Source organism: Lissotriton helveticus, chromosome 9, assembly GCF_964261635.1.
Source record: "Lissotriton helveticus chromosome 9, aLisHel1.1, whole genome shotgun sequence".
In the NCBI taxonomy this organism is placed as follows: domain Eukaryota; kingdom Metazoa; phylum Chordata; class Amphibia; order Caudata; family Salamandridae; genus Lissotriton; species Lissotriton helveticus.
In genome coordinates, this window is record NC_136070.1 from 691,809,245 (window position 1) to 691,829,952 (window position 20,708).

The 20,708-nt window shown below is 40.7% G+C and overlaps 1 protein-coding gene across 2 annotated transcripts in view; it reads right to left on the reverse strand.

Annotated features, from left to right (window-relative positions):
• The window catches only part of DPP3 (dipeptidyl peptidase 3), a 468,907-nt gene extending 448,916 nt beyond the window's left edge, over positions 1 to 19,991 (reverse strand). Inside the window, exon 1 of one of the 2 annotated variants that reach the window (XM_078660787.1) lies at positions 19,815 to 19,991. The gene's annotated coding sequence lies outside the window, so the exon portion shown is untranslated. Of the gene's footprint in view, positions 1 to 19,613; positions 19,735 to 19,814 lie in introns of those variants that run through there. The other variant, XM_078660788.1, reaches the window with a different exon arrangement.
• Between the last annotated feature and the right edge of the window lie 717 nt (positions 19,992 to 20,708).

Genomic DNA, 20,708 nt, shown 5'->3' on the forward strand with positions numbered 1-20,708 from the left:
ATCAGACAGCTCCCAAGGATGAGAATGATACTGAGTTAGGCACTCGTGTCATAACTACATTTAACCAGCAATCAGATAAGATCAGCAAGATCCTTGCCAGAAATTGGAATATTCTCAAGGCAGACAACATAGTGGGCCCAAGTCTCAAAGACAGACCTCAAATCACCTATAGACGAGGAAGGAATCTCAGGGATATGTTGATCAAGGGGGACATAACTGAAAACAAACACCATGTGCAAGGCCTAAAGGGGTTTTACCCCTGCAGGCACTGTAAAGCCTGTACAACCAGCATTATGGTCAAGCATATTGACATACCAGGCAGGAAGGAACCCAAAATGCTCAAACAGTTTCTGACATGTACAACAACCTTTGTCATTTATGTACTGGTGTGCCCGTGTAAAAAGAGGTATGTGGGTAGCACCACATGTATGGCTAAGAAGAGGATACAAGAACACCTCAGGGCCATTACACATGCAGATAGCCATTATCCCATTGCTAGACATTTCCAGGAATACCATAACTCTGACAACTCCCTTTTGAGATATTTTGTAATTGAGCAGGTGAATATCGGGAGAAGAGGGGGGAACCGTGAACTAGCGTTGAGGAAGAAAGAATCACGCTGGATCATGGAGCTCGAAACCAAGTTCCCCGGGGGGCATAATTGGGATGAAGAGCTTGTGACTCACCTTCATGAGGACTAGACATCTGCATGAGACTGTTCATGCCCACTATGAGGTAACGACTGATTATGTACAACTAGAATAGAAAAGAAACGAAGAAACTCTGTGTCATGTAGAAGTTAAAATGTTCAACTGATTTTAATGCATATTTTAACTACGTTTTTTATGTGTTTTTTTAGGATTGAAAGGTCTTTTTCACTCCTGTCACATCTATCTCACGGTCCTTGGACCTGTCTGAATCCTGGATGAGAGACAATAAGCACCTGTATGAAAGTAGATTTTTCACTTATAATTTTCGTTGCACCGTTCCCTGCAGGACATAGGCACTTGTACGTCATTCTGTTCTGAATGGGGGATCCCCACTCGGATGATTGTATATGGGCACTAGACCTTTTCACTTGTTCCAAGTAACTTGGTTCCAGACATGGATAGGTTATCCTTGGCACCCGTTAAATTCACATCCTTCAGGTATGCGGTTACAGTTCTGGCACTAGAACGAAAATATCCGCATTAGAAAATGATTTGGTGATGTTGTAATGTTTACAACATTTAAATGTGAACTTGGGTGGTAATACGAGGTGATATGTGAATAATCGCCGTCCATCACATTTGAAAGTACATACAATGTAAGCCATTTCAAGATGGCGGCTAGATTTAGCTGTGAATGCTAGAGGCAAAACCTTTCCTATTTCTATGTTTATTGATTTGTACAGATTGTGTATATCATGCTTTACCCTGCAGGGGTTTTTTCACGTGTGATCAAGACAAGAATCATTGTCGAAACGCGTAGCGTGTTAGCTGGGCAATAAACCTGTCAAGCTGCAGTATTCCTGAGTGCGTCTTTTGCTTTCAAGCAACCTGCTCGTTTATATATTTATATATATTCACTCAAAAAACTATAAGTTTTAGTGGTGTTATAGTTAGCTGGACATTTAACTCATACAAAACCAATGAAATTGCTCCTATATAGTTAGTTGTACTAACTATATTTCGCGCACCCGCAATCCACTGCTGATGATGTCACATATTAGATCATTCATGACATGGTCAGTGACATCACTGATGACATCTCAAATGACATCACTGATGACATCACTGATGACATCATCCAGTGAATGTGGTTTGCTTCGTTATTTAAATATGCATTATATATATAGCAATTTACATTGAAGAATGAGTGGATATATATAAATAAATATTTGGATGGAGGATTTAGTAGCAGTGTAATTGACTGTTTACTTGACCAATTTATAATGTCTCACTAAATATAAAGGATAGTGACTAAACTGTGTGAATATCTGTATCACTTCGTCAGTTGTTGTGTAAACTGATTCTACAGTTGGTTACTAGCTATGTGAAAGTCTATATTAGTTATTGATTAGTTAACTGAGTATTTGTATGGGAGTGTGAAAGTGTGTGTGGTTCGGTGGGGGTGTGTGACTGTCCAAAGATGTGTGAATAGTTGATTCAGTAGATATATGAAGTTAAAACTACATGTTCTAACAGTTTGGGTGAGGGAATCTCTTTATGGGTGTGGTGATGAGCAAATATATTTCTCAAAGGTACAGGTCCAACAAACTAGAAAAATAAAAGGCAGTGTATGTGTCAGTTGTTGTATATAAATAAGTATACATAAGACACAATGATTGTGTGAGTGACTGTATGGATAACTGTATACTTGTAATAATGATTTTATAATTCACTAAGTATGACTTACTATCTAAATGAATAGAAGAAGTGGTGTTTGTATAAGTGTTTTGCTAAGTAAATATGTAAGTATGATCCATTGTTTGCATAAGTGAGTAGGATGACTTCATATGTGAACAGGATGCGTGCTGTTGTTTAATGTCAATATAGATGTATAAGTATTTTTGATAGTGTTCTATTGTTCATTGACAGCATGTATGAGTGAATCCATAGGTAAGTGATTAGATGTGTGTATACATCTATGAATCACTGAGTGGATATTTAGATACTTGTATTGCTGTGACAATGGATTTAAATATGATACTCTGTATTTTACAAACAGTGATGAAAAATTGTAATAGTGTATGAAAAGGTGTATGTGATTGTCACGTGGATGATGTCATCAGTGATGTCATCAGTGATGTCATTTGAGATGTCATCAGTGATGTCACTGACCATGTCATGAATGATCTAATATGTGACATCATCAGCAGTGGATTGCGGGTGCGCGAAATATAGTTAGTACAACTAACTATATAGGAGCAATTTCATTGGTTTTGTATGAGTTAAATGTCCAGCTAACTATAACACCACTAAAACTTATAGTTTTTTGAGTGAATTTCAAAGGTTTTTTAAAAACGAATTCCTAACTATATAACTCCTGAAACCTATGGTTTTTTCAGTGAATTTCAAAGGTTTTTTTAAATGCTAATTTAACTATATAAGGCCTGAAACCTATGGTTTTTTCAGTGAATTTCAAAGGTTTTTTAAATGCTGATTCCTAACTATATAAGGCCTGAAACCTATGGTTTTTTCAGTGAATTTCAAAGGTTTTTTAAATACTAATTCCTAACTATATAAGGCCTGAAACCTATGGTTTTTTCAGTGAATTTCAAAGGTTTTTTAAATGCTAATTCCTAACTATATAAGGCCTGAAACCTGTGGTTTTTTCAGTGTTTTAAAAAAAAAATGATTGGTTAACTGGCTTATTAAGTGTATCTTAGTGAATACATATATTAGCGAGTAATATTTAAATATATGCATGAGTGATGTAATATGTGACGTCATCAGCAGTGCATTGCAGACGTGCAAGTTATAGGGAGTCCAACTAACTCTAACGTGGGAATTTCAATGGTTTTATGCGAGTAAAATTTCCAGCTAACTGGTGTGAAACCTATGGTTTTTTCAGTGAATTTCAAAGGTTTTTTAAATGCTAATTCCTAACTATAACTGGTGTGTAACCTATGGTTTTTTCAGTGAATATATATATATATATATATATATATATATATATATATATATATATATATATATATATATATATAAAATTTCTATGGCAAAATGAAACCCCTCATTTTGTTCCTTTGCAAATTAAATGTTTTAAGTGTTAACACTTTATTCCAATCAAGATGACTTCAGGTGTGCCATACTTTTGTCATAAGTAAGACTGTTAACGCTCTAGTTGTTCTTTAGAACACCCTGGGACATTCTGTCATTGGGCTATAGTTGGGCTACATCTGGCTGATATTTGGGCTACATTTGTTTTTTTTTGTCTCTGGTGGCCATCTTTGGGCTACATTGGGCTACATTTGGGCTCTAACATATGTATAGCCCAATATATATTTTTTCAAAGTTAATTTTCGTAAAAACCACTGGAGCATATATCTTGAGACATAGCAAAGGCACATCGGGGTACCAGTCCCTACAATTTTGCCAAGTTTGGTGAAAATCCATTCAGCCGTTCGAGCTAAAAGTGCGACAGACCGCCCTATGGAAATTAACATGGGGAAAACACGTTTTGGGACCCCCCTTTTATCTCGGCCCCCGCTTGACGAATCCCCCCCAAACTTTCAGGGAAGGACAGGAGCCCCGCGAGGCAAAGTTGCTGAAAAATTCAGGCAGATTCCTCAACCGGCGCCAAAGTTATTCCCAATAGAATGTTGCGATTTCCCTATGGAAATCAATCCTAACTATATATACCTCCTGGCGACCGCCAGTAGGTAATCTATATATATATATATATATATATATATATATATATATATATATATATATATATATATATATATATATATATATATATATATATATATATATATATATATATATATATATATATATATATATATATATATATATATATATATACACACACATACACATATACACACGTGGCTTGCCTTTGTAATTAATTATGAATGCAGTAAATGAAAATAAAAATCAATTTACAACACTATGTTACTTTGTAATTATTCAATACTATCAGCACTTGGTTTGTGAATTTTTGACCAAACGCTTACTGAATAGCACATATTTAAGGCATGCCCTGCATTGCATATACAGGCAAGCGTTATAACTAAGGTTCCTGTAACAATTATACCGGAAGAAGGACCATTTGGGAGAGCGTTATAGTAGGCAGGTAAATTTGAGTGTTGTGCCTTTAAATATTCTATGTCCTGTGTGGTACGTCATTTTGAAGCTTATGCAGCGTGGATTCCAATTGTGCTCTGGGTGTCAGATGTGGCTGTCTTTGTCCAGTAGAGCTTGTATCTGCAACAACCAATAGTGTAAGTAGCAGCGACAGCATTTTGTTAATGTGCGCGTATAATCGAGTATGTAAAGAGTTTTAAAGCAGTGTTAATTTCAGAATTTGTGCAACCGGTTACAGCGCAGAGAACACACGGACCTCTCCCCTGCCTGAAATAAAGTAAAAACCAAGCATTTACAATGCAACGGTTTTGCTTTTGCCAAAGTTAGAGCTATTGGCATTGTAAATGACAACATTTTTATTTATGTGTTGGTTTTGAAAACAGATAAATAAATGGCAGTAATTTACAATGCCAATAGCTTAATCTCTCGCAAATGCGAGACCTATTGCATTTGCACCCACACACACACAGAGACTCACACACACATAGACACACACAGAGACTCACACACACACAGAGCCCCCCCACAGAGCCACACACACACACACAGAGCCACACACACACACAGAGCCCTCCACAGAGCCACACACACAGAGCCACACACACACACAGAGCCCCCCCCACACACACACAGAGCCCCCCCACACACACAAAGAGCCCCCCCACACACACAAAGAGCCCCCCCCACACACACAGCCCCCCACACACACACGCACAGAGAGCCCCCCCCACACACACACACACAGACCCACACACACACACACACACAGAGCCCCACACACACACACTGAGACTACTCCATCACACCAATAAAACTCAATTCAAAGCATTATGCATTCACGCTATCTACACTGCTGTTTTGCAGTATAAGGCGTTTCAACATGGTAATGCTCTTCATTCCTCTGTGGGAAACAACAAACACAGGATGTAAACAATGTCCATGTTCAAACATACCCATTTCAGGTTCCTGTGTCCTATAAAATATGGTTTTGCAAAGTTCCTTTCCAGGAACTTGGATGCAAGAGATCTCCACAGCACCCCTCAAGACATTAGTATTTAGGAGATCTGCCAATCTTCCTTTCATGTTCTCAAGCCCCTCCAACCCTGTGGTCTCTACAACTCCTCTGCATGCACCTCCGTACTCTGGATCTACAAGGTTCTGGTCCGGTCGTCGAGCAGAACACTGGCCAACACAATTCAACTCCAGGCTGTAATGCTTCAACACCCCCAGCACTAACTAGTTCCTGCACAGTTTCCAACCAGGCCTCTGCACAATCCAATGTCTGCTCACAAATTCCCCATTCAACCCCAGAAGTTTATACTTTTGCATGCAGCCTTCCATGACGCACCAGAGCCTATACTTAGGTCACTTACTCAGGAAGATATGTGGAGGAGAATGAGCTCCAGCGGTGTACGGTATACCCCAGTACTCTGCTCTCTGACACCGCCGCCATCTTACCAGCAGCAGCACCCCTGCCAGACTATCGAGGCAGAGAAAGGACTAAGGTCAAACGCGCAACGCAGCGCTACGGGTGAAAAATGTTTCGTAGGCGGCCATCTTGAAAATAAGACATTAATCAGCTAGTGACCAACATCCGTAATACAACAGCAACCGATTCAGAATATATGTTTTTCTCGATTGAGTAATTTATTGAGTTTTTACTTATTGATATAAAAATGTATTGTTTTATCAACAATGTAACTATGGAGTAAATGTTTCCCCTTACTAATAAGTTACTTTTAAGTGTGTTTAAAGTATATAGAAATGCATTGAATTTCAAAAACATCAAATGTTAGCTTATGTAGTGGAAAACAAATCAACGCGTTCGCGTGTGCTTTACTAAAAGATGTCTGTTTCCGGAATTAAGAGGTACAAATACCCACACCCACGATTTACTCTTTGAATCCCAAAAGACACCTTTTCCTGTAATCGTCTCAAAAACTATAGAGCGGATTATCAGCAAACAAAAAAAGATCTGTTCATAGCAAATTTCTAACTTCATACCAAGCTTAGTGTAAACCTGTTCAATGCTCTACTTGCGTATCGAAGAATTAAAATCCATATTAGACTTAAAAAATGGGCAGTGCTTAATTTTGGGGACCAGAACTTATTTCTCTGTGTCAGATATTTCCCTGGAGTATTCAGATATTTCCCTGGAGTAACAGAGCAAACAGTATACAAAGGAGAAATAAACAGTTAGAGCAAAACATAAAAACAGTCGCCAAATGAGACAGCTGGCATCAACCTGCAAGAGTGAGGTAACTGGGAGTGTCTGGCAACGGAAAAAATGCGGAGGTGGATTCCGGTCTTCGCAGCTTTGCTATTCGTCACATGCACATTTTATAACGCCGACAACGGATGTGCGAGCAGAGTTTTGGGCACGAGCACTTATTATTTTACAAAGAAAGCACTGGTATTGGGAACCATTTGGATCGAGCACATGTGGCCTAACGGCTAGAGCAAGGGGAAACCAGGTTCGAGTCCGACAGAGACGCTTAACGTCTTGTGATTCTGGGCAAATCACGTAATTTCCCCGCACCTAACTAAAAGGAGCGTGTCTGTCTGTAACGCAACTGGTGCTCATGTAAAGCGCTCTTCTACCCTCGGGTCATGTTCGTGCTATAAATTAAATCTCCAAAAAGCACCTATACTTTAACCAAGTACATGACATTTAATCGAAACAGTTGGGAGGTGGATGGGATAAACATTTACTGAATTGTATGCGGATTCTTTGTATGCAGGGCCCCGAAGCGACGACTGTGGTGATCCGTGAGGGGGGGGCGGGAACAAAGACACCTCTTGCCCAAGCGGCGACTGTAGTGATCTGCGAGGGGGGGGGCCGGAACAAGGACAGCGGGAGGGGGGACGGACAGCGGGAAGGTGGTCAGGATACAACCACGCGGGACAGGGACGAGGTTAACAATGAAGAAAAACATTGGTGTAAAAAAAAAAAAAGTAAACGCCCACAACTTCATGATGGAAAAAAGGGGCGGAGCGAGAAAAAAAATCACCGGAACGCCCACGAATCTGCTCCAAGAATTACTGACAGATCTCTTTTCCAATGGCTAGCCTCAATTTATGGAGCTAGCCAATGGAAGAGAGAGGCGGGTGAAAGCCCCATACTGAAAAACATAAGATTTCGCCTGCGCGACACTGCTGCGCAGTGAACGCCAGGCGAAACCTAAACAGTGGTGAGAGGGAACCTGGCGTACTCAACATGCGCCGGGCCCGTGCACCACAACAGATGAAACAATTTTTCTATATCAAAATTAAAAGAAAACTAAGTGAGTCCTACCTTAGTTGTCAAAGCAAAAAAACGTATTGGTTAAAAGTATGCCCCTGCACTTGTAGACGAGGGCTTCCTGTCGCAACCTTCCCAGAAAGCTCATAGTCTCTCAACTCTGTGCTGCAGCGCCAGAGATAGCCCCCTCATCCCCAGAGTGCTCAGTGTTCCAGGAAGAGGCTGCGTTGTCTGCACATAACATGCTGCGCCCGAGCATTTATACTTTAAGCGGGCAGGATAATGATGGACGGCACGGAAAGGTTACTCAGAAGCTGGATTTGCAGTATGGAGTGCGCGCGGATTCAGAGCTGGGCTTGCAGTGCAGGAAAGGGTAGAAGGAGAAAAGGAGTTCTCCTGAACAAAAGATAAGCCCATAAAGTGAAGGGAAACTGTACTTGGCCAGGGCTCTACAGCCTGCAACGATTTGCTAACATAATATAAGCTCTTAAAATGGTCAAACCAATCTGGGGGAGAAACAGTTATTAGGTTCCAGGGCAGCAGAATTGCCAGCCTTGGAAACAAGGGACCAACATGTATTAGAATCCTTATATAATGCTGCTTCCCCATGGTCATGCCACCTTTGGGCTTTCCGCGCCCTTTTGGTTTTAGTCAAACATTGATTATAAGCCAACCTAATGGTTCGGGTTAGCCGTACATCCTTCGCCTTAATGGCCTGCACTAATGCACATTTGAGCCATCGGCACTCACCAATATAGTTGGAACCTGGCTTGTATCCTAATTTTTCAGTTTTAGTAACAGGGATAGGAAGGTATGCTTTTTGCACCTTACAAGTAGCTGCAGGGCTTAGGTCTGGATTTGTTGCAGGTTGCTAAGCAAATGACAGGATGCGGTTAAAGTAGTCTAGCTGAGACAAAATCATGGCAGACTAAGTTGGAATGCTTGTCAGACGGCAGAAAACGGAGCATCTTCCTTAAGGTGAGTCAAACAGTATGCAGATAAGCATTAATATGTACTGCTGAGAAGGAATCTTGACCAAAAGTGAGACTAGCACCTTGGTTTTTGTAGCTGAGCTGCAGCTCCAAAGGATCCCAGATCAGAAGGGCACCGTGCACTGTCTAAAGGCAGGAGTTTGTCTTACGATCACCATTGCATAAAGGTCAGATGGCCTTCAAACTAGATGCCGGTTTCAGGGCTACATATATCTGATAAAGATCCGAGTATCATCAGCGTAACAAAGAGCTATAAGCACTAATAGAGGATGAACATGGATGTTGAAAAGCACTGGTGATGATGAGGGACTTCACAGTGAATGGCAGCCTTTTCAGAAGAAAAAAAAGGGATGCCAGAAAACTTAACGCTATTAGGTAAAATGATTAAATCTAGGCAATAACTGTACCTTTAATCCCAATCTCGGCCATACATTTCATCAGAGTGACAAGGTCCACTGCATCAAATGCAGCAGAGGCTTCTAATATGAACAAACTGCAGTATCTCCCTTGTCCCAAATCAGACATATTAATCCTATTGCCTGCAGTATAGATTCAGTCCACAATTCGGATGCCAGCCCTTTCACCATTGGTCAAACATGTTGGACTCTTTCACAAAACCTTTGAAGCTGGGCCAATGCAGCTTTTTACGGGCCTTACTAAGGAAGGCAGTAGTGTGATAGGATGACAGTTGGTAAGGTCGTCTGGGTTCAAATTTACTTCAAAAGGGGAATAATAGCCCCTACTTCCCAATCATCCGGTACAGTGCCTATAGTTTGGCTAAAATTAAACAGCTTTGTGAATTGGCTGTTTAGACCAGTTGTCAATAGCATAGCACCTTCAAAGGGCAGGAACCAGAGGAGAGACAGTCTGATCTTTGATGATAAGCTAAAGTTTTTTGTGTATTAGCTAAAAGTTCTTCCAAGTTGGACCCCACCAGACCTCAAACCAAGACTGATATCATAGGTAAATAGAAGTTATTGAGTACTCAGAAGTTAGTGAGAGAAGCATTACCATTATCCTGGTCACAGCAACATCGTTGAAATTCAAGCATGTTTCACTGCACAAGTTAACAGGAGCGGAAATAGTAGCAAGGAAACAGTTTAGGGGACCTATAGGTACGTAAAATAATAATTTTAATAAAAATAGTAGCTTGGGCCAAAGATGCTTGTATGGTAAATCTGGGAATTTTACTGTTGGAAATGGGTCTAACAGGATATATCTTTTTGTTCGCTCATCCTTGCAAACTTTGGCCACACCAGTCCATGTTGTCTAACCTATTTTTGCATAAGATCTTGGAGCCTAGAGGAATTCTCCTGGCATGGACTGACTTGTAGGATTCCTGCAAGTGCATTTCAATAAATGGTAGGAAAATCCTCTTGTGGGATATCCACCGATGAAGCGTGTCTAACTGATGCTTAGATGGGGAACTACAGTTAAGTGGTATATAAGAAATCACCTGAAGGGTATGCACAAGTAATCCACATCTAACTCGCACATGGAGACACTAGGTGGAGATGGGAAATTGTCAAGATAGACGCTCTCTACTGAATTACATATATCCAAATCAAATAAACATAATTTTAAACTTTGAAGGTTCAGAAACTGCTTAGCCTTACAAGATGTTTGAAAAGGTACTGGTAAATAAAATTGGCACAGAAGAGTTTGACTTTGGCACGGACTCACAGCTGTAGCACTTCTATACTCCCCCACTGCCCTGCATGTGCTTAGTGTGTCTGTGAGAGACTGCTGCACTGACCTGCAACCAACATAATGATAGTCGCCACTCCTAGTCTGCTTGCAACGCATCATGAGATATGGCTCAAAACGGTCAACAGTCCAAAATTAAGCCTTCCAAAAATATTAAACAAAATGCAAAGTCACCAGAGAAACGAAGCAGCGAGCTTTCTGAGCGCAGTTGCTTTTGGTATTGTGGTGTGCGGCAGAAGTATTCTGTTTTGATTTTAGCAGTGGTATTCTTATTTCTTAAGTGGCAATGACATCACAGCAAATAACGTACAGATATATTCAACAAATTAAGTGTATGTATATATTTTGTCACTGTTATATACTGACGAAATTACTACAAGCCAATTAAATTGGTTAATAAACATGAAGAAATAAAACAGTGACATTTACTCTTGGTCTTTGGGCAGCAGCTATTATCTGGTTATTATCTTTGTATTGTACTCATATTTACGACTGATGTTCCAGGCGTTCAGGTATTGAGGGCCGTATGTACTAAAGCATTTTCCCATAGAAACGGAATTGGTGCCTATGATACATCTGGCCCTTATTTTTTTTAAACGTGTTGTAGAGCATCTATACATTCGAACTACTCTTTATAGAACACTGGGGATGGAGCACATTAGATAAACCAAAGAAAGAAACATCCAAATCGACCAACAATCATAAAGCAACATTTCCTGAGAATACCGGAGCTTGACGTGCTTATTTCATCCATGATCATTTTTAATATAGAGCACATTTTCAACACATTAATTACCTTCATTCTCTTTACACAAAACTGGACAACAATTTACAGTCAGTATCTTCCCATCAGCCAAGTACCACTCATATACTGATATATGCCCATTTGCTGCACCCCTGGTTCATCTGGATGCTGCACGTTTTAACTTCCACCAAAAGGGAATTAAATTACTCAAGTCTTCAAAAGGGCTTGGGCCCTTTTAAAGAAATTATCCGAATGTGTGCAATAAAAGTGCTCACTAAAAGAAACCATGGCACAGAACACAGGATTATCATTCTCGGAAGATGAAGTTGATAGAGCTATTGCCTCCATGCTACCACATGCAGGGGCACCCACAGGAGAAAACAGTGATGCAAGCCAATGTTGGGACGAACTGACCGAATTGAAAAGAACTCAGATAAAAACACTGATCCATGGTGTCATGATGGCGGAATATTTACAAGCCAACGCAGCACCAAGAGGCCTTATAGTCAGGAATGAACCTTTCATTTTCCAGCATGATAAACAATTTAAATTAGATTGGTCACAAATATCCTGGCACTGTACCAGAGACTGGCTGGTCCTAATTATAAAAACCGCAACCAGATTAGTAGACTCCCTGAAGGAAGAGATCCATTCCATGGAGATCCGCCTCAAGTCTTTCCAGACTCCAGCTGAACTCACAAAAAGACTAAATGAACTCAACAAAACCATGTCTGAATTTGAAATCAGCCTAAAGGATTCAAAATACATAAAACTGTCTAAAGACAAGAAATCTTTTGCTCATGATAAAGTATATCCCTATATCAGGGACGATTACAGAACCAGTAACAGAAACCCTGGATACAACACCGACAGTGATGGCTCTGACACAGGATCAAGTAGCTCTGGGGGATCAAGCAATTATAACACCACCCCCAACAGAAGACCCAGAAGAGGAAGAGGCAACACAAGAGGGTATAGAGGCAACCAAGCACCAATGTGGCCAATGTACCAGGACCCATATAATAATTTTTGCCCTCCTCCCCCGCCTTTTTTCTATGGCCCACCAATGTACAATCAACCCAACTATCAGAATTGGGGAAATGACCAAGGAAACCAAGGCAACCAAAGGAAACCTTTTTTAGGGAGAGGCCGTCAGACGCAGAGAGCAAAAAACAAACCCAGCCAGGGAGTACAATGGGCAGAACCAGTGGTGACAACAACACGTCATACACGGAGCAAAGGCCCCCCGGAAGCAACCACGAGCACCAACCCGATTTAGTGGTAAATCTATCATCACTAAGCCTCACAGCCACACAGAACCAAGTGCTGAATAAGGGTTTAGGATTTGTTCCCACCCCTACCACAGATAAGTTCAAACTGTGCGTTGAACTAAAGGAGTTCCTGAGAAAAGTCAAATTGCAGGTATTCTTCCAAGACAAAGATCCTACAGAACGAACAAAGAGTGACACAGGACTGCATAAAAAATCGAATTTTGTCCCTCCAGCACACAGCCTACCGGTGGAAGTATTAACTTTTGAAAAAGCGATCATGAGAGAGGCACAGGAGTTAGACCCACGCACAATCAAAGTATTTCATAATACTAGCAAAGCTGAACAATCAGCATTGCAAGAACTGTCAAAGAACAACCTCATTACCATCAAGCCAGCCGACAAAGGCGGTGCAATTGTATTACAGAATACCACGGATTACAGAAATGAGTGCCTCCGCCTACTAGGAGACACACGGAACTATGCCATACTGGATGAAGACCCTCCAGAACGATTGAGAATCTCAATTGCATATCTAACAGAGGAATGTCAAGCCAACGATTGGCTAAGTAAGAAAGAAATTGAGTTCCTAACAAATAAGAAGCCAACAATACCATACTTTTACACCATCCCCAAAATCCACAAGAGACTAGACAATCCACCAGGGAGGCCTATAGTCTCGGGGATAGGTTCAATCTTAGAGCCTCTCTCACAATTCGCGGATGCTTTCCTCAGACCCTTAGTGCAAAAAACGGATACCTATCTGAGGGACACTAAGGACGTACTGTGCCTCTTACAAAATCTAACCTTTGACGCGACATCCAGTCTTCTGATAAGTCTGGATGTCGAAAGTCTATATACCAGCTTACCACACAGAGAGACATTACAGATTCTGGAGGAAGTACTTTACGAGAGCGAGTGGGAATTCCACACCCCCCCGCCATGTAGTACTAGAATGCTGCCAATTAGCACTGTGTGAGAACTTCTTCCGTTTCGAATCAACCCTATACAAACAACAACACGGGACCAGTATGGGCAGTACATTTGCGCCGAGCATAGCCGGACTGTACGTCCATCAACTGGAGAAAAACAAAATACTGAATGAGAGAAATCCCCACAGACACCGAATCCTGCATTGGAAACGCTATATCGACGATATTCTGTTGATATGGGAAGGCACGGAAGAAGACGCACGGACTTTTCTAACTTGGCTCAACACACAGGACCCATTCCTGAAGTTCACTTGCTCAATGAGCAAGACTGATCTAGTTTTCTTGGATCTAAACATTCATGCTGAGTCAGGCAGACTGATGACAACAACCCACTTCAAAGAGACAGCACGCAATTGCCTCTTAACCTTTGATAGTTTCCATCCTCGTCATCTCAAACAAAACCTCCCGTTTGGGCAATTCCTCCGTTTACGCAGGAATTGCAGTAAAAAATCTGACTACCTAACCCAAGCGGAGGACTTGAGCAACAAGCTGAGAAACAGAAAATACCCTAATAAATTGATCAAAGAGGCTAAGAAGCGGGCGGCCAACAACAATAGGGAAGCCCTATTAGAACCCAAGGAAAGAACACAACCTGAGAACAAAAAACCCATCTGTATCACTACATTCAATCAAGTTTCTGACAGTGTGTCCAAAATAATCAAAAAACATTGGTCAATACTCAATAGCGGCGGCCTGAACATACCAACCCCAATGTTCAGCCATAGGCGGGGTAAAAACTTGAAAGATTATTTGGTCCATACCCGTCCTACATCGATAACCCAGACAGTAAGATCCCAACCATTACCTAATGGTCATTTCCCATGCAACAATTGTAGTGTCTGTCATTTGACTTCCCCAACCAAAACTATAACTTTCAACAACACTACGAAATGGGAGCTTAGGGGATTTTCCAATTGCAATACCAGTGGAGTGGTGTATTTGATAACTTGCACATGCAATTTACACTATGTGGGTATGACCACGAGAAAGGTCAGTACCCGCATAGTAGAACACAGAAGTAACATCAGTTGCAAAAGAGCCACAACAAGAATGACCACCCACTTCATTGAACAGAACCATACACCTAACGACTTGACCTGGGTGGTCATAGAGGCAGTCAAAAACAAAGACAACCTGGAACGAATCCTCCATGAGAAAGAGCAAAGATGGGTGTTCCGTCTGCATACAGACACCCTTGGGCTTAATGATGAAATCCCGTGGGGGGCTTTTCGCCCTTAGGCCAGCTGCTAATACGAAATGAACTGTAAAACTGAAACCAATCCAACACTCCGATATAGTCTCCCAAGAACCATAAATAAGACCTTCTACATTTACTAACTACTGCCATTAGGCAATATAGCCTGTCAGCCCAATGTCCCCAATCCGTTTTCTAAATTTATGTTAATCTTATTTTGCAAAAACAACAGTTTTCCGAGTCCTAATACCTGGGTTCTAAATTATCTTATAAATATACCCCCATATCCAGCATCATTGTAAATTGCTTTACACCTTCTAAATCGGTATAATACCAAAGTAATACTGAAAACTCTTGATCACTCGCGCTAAGCGCGATGACATCCTCCCAAGATGGCCGCTACAAGCAAGCGCTCTAGTGTACAGACACTTCAGTGCAACCCGGAAGCTCGCGCCTTCAAAACACACCGGGAGCCCGTTTTTCTTTAGTATGCGGTCGGGTGAGGAAGCATCAGGTATTACCGAGCGGGTCTGCCGATAGGAAGTAAGTACACAACGAGGCTAGGTTGCAGGGATACCAGCAATTCTAAAAGGCAACATAGTAAGGGAGCCCGTCTAACTCTAACCTTGAAACTCCTTTTTCAGCAATGTTTCCACGAGGCGTTCCTGCCCTTGCCTAAGACCATGGGGTGTTAAAAAACACTCGTTTATATAAATATAACCATCAGCCATGCTATTATTTTGTGTGTATGTGTTGTGTGTCTTGTCAGTAGTCACATTAAGTCTGTTTGTCTTGTGTGTAAAATCACTAAACCACTTGATTCACAGTGCTTTATTTTTCTACACCGGTTGAAAACCAGCACGCACCAGTATGGTGCCCAGGGCACACTCACGCCCTAGAGGAAGTGAGATGCATGTGAGTTGTTCCCCCCTTTTTCGGGAGGGGGTGTCTACCATTAAACAACTGTTCTTCTCTTTTACAGCATTACGAGTACAATACCAACCGTATGTACAACTACACGCATGTTTTTTTATCAACAGCGTTTATTATTAATATAAATAATTAGTATTTATTATTATACTTTTTCAATTGAAAACAGGAGTGGCAATACAGGGCTGGACCCTGTATGGTCCTGAAGAAAAGCTTGGGGGAGCTTGAAACATGTCGACCTTAACACTGATCTAGCTCAGTAAAAGTTAGAACACAGTGTTACCCCTTTTTAATTTTTATACCACACTAGGAGCAAAATAAATTGTTGAGGCCCACTAGCACGGTATTTTTAATTTCACACCCACTCCACCATCACCACACTAGCACCACACATAGTCATCTCACAAAACTAGTGCTCCAGCGTAGTCGCCTTGTCGCAGCACGCCCCTTTTCGTAGAGAACTGGGATGGCCCCAATGATGAAGCATGTCACCGTGGGGCAACCCCGGTGAGTGAGGGGACTCTAGAAAGAAATTTTTCTTTCTTACATTTTTGGTACACACTGACTTAGTAAGCAGTAACCACACAACACCCACCAGGTCTCCGGACCCTTCACATAGGGTTCCTGTATTGCAATAAAAGTGGAGCAATGAATTGCTTTTTTGGGGTAGTTTCATTTTCACGCCACTGTATGCCTGAGAAGAAGTCACCATTAAAACGGTATTAGTTGTTGTTATCACAGTTGTGTGCTCTGTAAAAACACGAAAACAAATGCTTACAAAGGACTATTATTTAGAGACACTTGTGAGTGCTTTGTTAATGACATCTTACCGGGACTCGCTAGAAATCAGCAGGAAAATGTATTCAACAATGAAAAAAAGGGGGGATGGATAAAATGCTGGTCAGATCTGTGGACTTCAAAAAGTCGACAACCAACAAGCATTAGATTGCCACTTACTCAGTGTGTGAAGAATGTATGCTTTCTCAATTCACTTGCAGACTCAGTTTCACAGACTACAGATGTCTCTTTCTGGATCCTCTTTGCAGGGTATGGAGGACGTGGTGTTCATGTCCTTCCCACTACCTGTGCAGCAAGGACGATACGAGCATCTTGCCCACACACTGTAGGTAAAAAAAATCCTTCTGGTGTTTGCACCACAAGGATTTACTGTCTTGTCAAAAATCTTGACCTGACCAAGACTGTCTTCTTGTTTTTTAACACTACGGGTCTGGGAAAAGTAGAGTGCCATGTTCGCTGCAGTCACACAGACTGTAAGCAGCTGGAGCCTATAGGCTGTGTCAGCTTTCATAGGGATCGGAACTCAGGCACAGGTCAGCTCCCCCCAAGCGCCGATGACTGTGGGAGTGGTATTGTTGGAAAGAAGAGACTGTCCCTTTTCCAATTATACTCCCATTTCATTGAAACGACTCCAAAAATCCCCATTTGAATTTGTTTTCTGAGTGGTCTTTTTCAATAAATTGAGAAACTAATGGCGAATTGAGAACCTTGCATTTATTTTTGACTTGTGTTGTTGAATCAATTTAGTTGGTTTTCCCAAAGGAGGTCCAATTACTAGAGCAAACATCCCAATATAGAATATTTCTCAAGTCGCAATTGGTAAATGTTATTGGTCGCCCTAATTTCTTCATAAATACATTTGGTACCCATCATAGATTGATCACCAAAAGAATAGGAATCACATCTATGGTGGCCAAAAGCTAGTGGTGACTGCAAGTATTTTTTAATGAGCATTTGTTTACGAGGACCGCCAAACTGTGATCTCACAAGGCCTCCTATCATGTTTGTATTTCTTTTTAATACAACAAATGTTTTTTGTAGAGTCATGGTATTGTTTCAATGATGAGCCAGTTCTTATCCATGATTCTCTAAATTCCATTTGTTACACTGTTAGAGGTATTTACACTAACAGAGCTGGTTTATTTTCCTTATATCTAGGTGTTAATGTTCTATGGGGTTGTACCAGGCATATTTAAGTGACCCTTTCAAGAACTGTTGTGCGCAACTCATTTACGATAATCTCTTCATCAATCACTCTGGTAAATCAGTCTTCCATACACATACAGTTTGTCCATAATTGTAAGAACTCCCCATATAGCAGATTCTCCTTCATACTACTACTTGGATGGAAGCTTCTATACCCAAGTAGACTATTCAAGACTTTTGCCTTATGGTGTGCAAAATAATGCTTCTTTGCATCCATCTGTAGAGTACATCATAACTGAGATGACAACAACAATCAATACACATTTAATGATGCCTTCTTCAGGTGTATACAAGTGGAGTGAAAATGAAACAACCCCAGATTATTAATTGTTCCACTTTTATTTCACACATTAGGGAGATCTGTCAAAGAGGATACAGGTGCTGATGAAGACCTCAGTAATTTGTCAATTTTTGAAGGTTGAAATATAAAGAGTTGATATAAACTGGGGAGTGCAGAGAGACAAGACCGATTAAACCACATAATGTATGCTGAATAATGCATTGGTAATACTGCTTGCTGCCAAGGGCACCGCCATAAAGGCAAAAAAAAAAAAAGAAGATTGAATATATTTGATAGGGCATTTCATCATAAAAAATTAAACCTTATCAAATGTGAGCCTCATTTTTAAGGTTTTTTTAATATTTACTTTATTCTTGATTGCAAAATAACAAATAACTGTCAAGCACAACGGTATACGTGTGGCATCTGGGGGATGGGAAGAAAGATTGTAATATATTGAGCTGGAATGGTTACTCAGTTTTGTGTACAGAGAATAAAGGTAACTGAATGTGTTTAAAGTAATAAGCCAATAAAAAATATTATTTCTGACGCAAAAAAACAAGTTAGAAAACTAGTATTCATAAGAAGGTTTGCTTTATGATTGATGGTCAATTAGAGATTTATTTATTTCGGGTGGTTCCACGATACAAGTCATGCAAGATACTAAAAATATATATTTTGTTCTTAAAGTATCATTCTGCAAAACATTTCATGACATTTCCCAAAACAATTACGCAATTTCGTACACGCCATACGCATTCGTTTTTCCTCTCCTAAATGTTTTAGGGAATATCTAAGATCAGCGATACAAACAGCTATGGCTTACAGAGAAGTGCCCACCAGATGCAGGAGTCAGAAAAAGCACATATTGTAATGAAATACATTTCAGCCAATTAATGGAAATTAATTTCCCAGTTTTTTTCCTAATGTACCATTGAAAGAAAGAGACATCGCTTGTTATGTGCAATACTTTCACAAATATGCCAAAATACCCAATTCAGTGGGGAGACTCCGGATTTGTATAGCTAAAACGTATTTAATTTAGGGCTTTCCTACTTAAAATTGTTTCTCGTCATTGGAAGTTAATGGGGAAAATAAAGTTTACAGATTCTTTATTCAAAATCTCTTTAATTTTTTTACAAATGCGGTTAGGTATGCCTTCAGACAGATGTTGCTCTATAATAAAGAGAACGTGACTTGCACTTTCGCTTTTCGTTTTATGTATGAGATAAAATAGCTCAGCATGCCAAAGACTAGAAAGCCCGGACTGGCTAAAGTGCAGCCAGGCCATACAGTAGGCAGTTTGTGACACAATGCCATTTTCTTCTAAAAACACAGAAAACTACTTTAATGGTTTTCCCTTTACCTGCTCCAACTGTATATTTATATAGTTCCCGTAAGCACAAGGCGAGCTCCTTCCTACCTGCTGGGTATCTTGTCTTCTCTTCTCGCGCTAGACTTACCCCTTTTCAGACCTGTCAGCACCACCCCTTCACTGGAGCGTGAAACGCGTACTCGTTATTACTACTGTAAGGTGAGGCTATTGTCCTAAGTGCGGTGATGCGGGCCACACCTAGGAGAGCGCACGTGCACGAACTAGCAAGAGACTATTTCGCCGCTGTACACTGTATTGTGAGACTCAACGTGCATCGGCTTATACTCACCTCTGTTTGCTGTCAGGTGTGCAGGTCGGCTGAGGTGAAATCAGCGGGAGTTTTTATTTTGTTGCGTTAGATTGGAGGAGTACCTTCATACTAGGCGTCCGTCCATGCTCCGAGGTAATATACTAACAGTAAGGAAGGACAACCAGCCGGCATGTGAAACCCTAAGCAACTAGAGACAGTGATGTAGGACTAAGGCTTGGGGTTATGAAGACAGAAGAAGGACACTGAGTAGTCCTAATTAATGCTGGGTGACGGAAGCATTTAGCGCATCCTAGGCATTCAGTAGAAGGCTGTTATGGGAAACTAGTTTGGTTATACTAAAGCCCTGCACATAAATGGCGGATGTGCCCTTCTTTAACGGCACCTAACTCTTCAATTGCATGCAAAAAGTGTTTGGCGATCTACGCAAAATAACGCCTTCCGTTAGCGTTTTTATTTGGTAGTTGACCTCACACACAACAGGAGGGCTATTGGAAAGAACGTATTGAAAATCCCTTCTCGCGCATTTGAGGTCGTTACAGCATAGGGGATATTGTAATGCAGGTGGGGATTTGACGTTTTAAAACCGAAGACAAAGATTAACCAACTAATGAAACTGATATATTTATTAAATTTAAAATCACGGTATTCACCAGCTAAAAATATTACTTAACATGTCGGTGAGAGTAGGTTTTTGTTTTTGTCTTGACCTGAGAAAATGTACTTTGTGTATATATATATATGTATATAGAGATAACTCTAATCACTAGTATATGCAGTAGACTTTTGTACTCTCTACCATTCCTATGTGACTCTTAGAGTATATCCATTCGTATCCCTTCCTTATGTATATAGAGATAACTCTAATCACTAGTATATGCAGTAGACCTTTGTACTATCTACCATTCCTACGTG